At 45.7% G+C, this 2,520-nt stretch overlaps 1 pseudogene; it reads right to left on the reverse strand.

The window, feature by feature from the left end:
* Window positions 1-1,765: 1,765 nt before the first annotated feature.
* Window positions 1,766-2,520, reverse strand: part of LOC148892060 (uncharacterized) — a 1,522-nt pseudogene continuing 767 nt past the window's right edge.

Below are 2,520 nucleotides of genomic sequence, written 5' to 3' on the forward strand. Positions count from 1 at the left end.
ACACCACATCCTCGAGCACCTCGACAACACAGGAACCTACGCAATGTTCCTGTTTGTGGACTACAGCGCTGCGTTCAACACCATCACCCCAGAACTCCTCATCCCCAAAATTTTCCAGCTTGGTGTGTCCCCTAAGATCTGTCAGTGGATCCTCAGCTTCCTGACAGGACGGACACAATAAGTCAGACTGGGAAAAATATCACCCTGAACATGAACCACGAGCACTGGAGCCCTGCAGGGATGCATCCTGTCTCTATTGCTCTTCTCTCTCGACACAAACGACTGCACCTTAACGCACCCAGCTGTCAAATCCATTAAGTTAACAGACAACACCACGGTCATCGGTCTCATCAAAGACGGCGACGAGTCTGCGTACCGACAACAAGTGGAGCAGCTGGAGCTCTGGTGCAGCCGTCACAACCGAGAGCTGAACACGCTGAAGACGGTAGAGATGATCGTGGACTTCAGGAAACATCCATTACCACAGCTGCCCCTCACACTATCCAACAGCCTCGTGTCAACCGTTGAGACCTTCAAGTTGCTGGGAATCACTGTCTCCCAGGACATGAAGTGGGAGGTCAACACCAACTCCATCCTGAGAAAGGCCCAACAGAGTATGTACTTCCTGAGACTGCTAAAGAACCATGGCCTGCCACAGACGGTGCTACAACATTTTCTACTCGGCTGTCATCGAATCCGTCCTGTGTTCTTCCATCACTGTTTGGTTCGAGGCAGCCACAAAAATGGACAAAACCCGACAAAACCCGACTTCAACAGACAGTTAGGACGGCGGAAAAAAAATCATTGGCACCGCCCTACCCAATGTCGAGGACGTGCACACTGCAAGAATCCAAACAAGTGCGGGAAAAATCCTACTGGACCCTCCGCATCCTGCCCACCAACTTTTCCAACAACTCCCCTCAGGCAGGCGCTACCAATCCATGCACACCAAACCCAGCAGTCATTTAAAGGACAACCGACGTCATTTTTTTGTTTCCTAACTGACATCAGAAAAACGTTTTATAGCATCTAAAATACCCAAAACACGCAGTATGATATTTTTAGTCAAATGCAAAACACCAATAAAAATTACTTAAAGTGTCTAAAAGTACTTCCATTTGAAACAGGAAGTGGCCAGTTTCAGAAGGTCCCACCCCCATGTTCGTGGTGTCACGGCAAGACGTCTTGCCGTGCTCGAGAATCAAAACAATGGCTTCAGATTCGGAGAATATGCTTTCTTGTTACTCATCCAGTTCTGAATATGATTCAAATAGTTCTGAAGAAGAAAGAACACATGTTTGCAATCGATTAAAGAATTTTTTCCATGTCATTTTGAGGTATCGGGTGGGAAATGTCGCACCCAAAAAAAGGCAGAACATGGCAACAAAGCCGCGTAAGGAAATAATCAGCCCGTTTCCACAGGCTGATTAATTCCTTACATGGAGCTTTGTCACCCTCTTCTCCCTCTTTTTGGTCCTACACGACGTTTTCAGACCAAAGTACAGCAAAATGCATTGACGTGATGGAAGGATTGCTACAATGTGTCCTTTTTTCGGTCAGGGGCGTTCCTTCAGTGACGTGACTAGTGCAGCGTGTTCTACCGGAAACAAATTCCTTGTGTGTTTTACATACTTGGCAATAAAGATGATTCTGATTTATCATCCACAAACCTGTTTGTCCGGTGGCAATCTGAAGAGGATCCAGGAGTGAGCTTACACTGCTCCAGGGATCTGTTGAATATTTGTGTAAAGACCGGAGCCAGTGATCAGCACAGACTTTTGGGCAGAAGGGGGACACTTTATAGTGTCCCGTAGCTTTCTTTGTCTTCTACTGCTTAAAGAGCTGTCTCACACCCAGTTCTTGGATTTATAGGGCAGGGAATTGTTGTGGGGGCATAGATACAGTAGTTTCTGATCGAGAACGGCAGATGTGGCAAGTAGACAAAAGTGTGTTAAGTTCATCAGTCAGGCCCTTATTTTTCACTGCTCACGGGGAAGATGATAGTTTGTTGTTGCCTTCAGGCCATTCCACACCGACACAGAGTCGTTATCACAGGACTGGTCTTTAAGCCTCACTGCATAGCTTCTAAGCTGCCTGAGTTTTTGGGTGAACTATGACTTTTTTTTTTGGAAGGAGCGGAAGGACTTCGTTGGTACACACTTCTCCTTACAGAAATTGATGTATGGTGTTAGTGTCTGCTCATCCAGTGCGCCCGTTGAAGTTTCAAAGAAGCCCCAATCAGTGCAGTCCAAGTATTCTTGTAGAGCTAATTAACTTCATAGATCCATTTTTTTCACCGTTGTACAACCGCTTTGACACATTTGAGTTTCTGTCGGTATGTAGGAATTATATGTATGAAATAGTGGTCAGAAAGACCCAGGGCTGTGAGGGCAACGATCAGTATGCACCTTTGAGCATTGTATCGCAGTGATTTATATTGTTGTCTTCTCTGGTCAAACAGTCAATGTGCTGATTATAATTTGTAAGTTCACACTTAAAATGTGATCTATTAAAATCGCC

The sequence above is a fragment of the Hippocampus bargibanti genome, linkage group LG10 (assembly GCF_051943395.1).
Source record: "Hippocampus bargibanti isolate YZ-2025 linkage group LG10, ASM5194339v1, whole genome shotgun sequence".
NCBI classification, from domain to species: Eukaryota; Metazoa; Chordata; class Actinopteri; order Syngnathiformes; family Syngnathidae; genus Hippocampus; species Hippocampus bargibanti.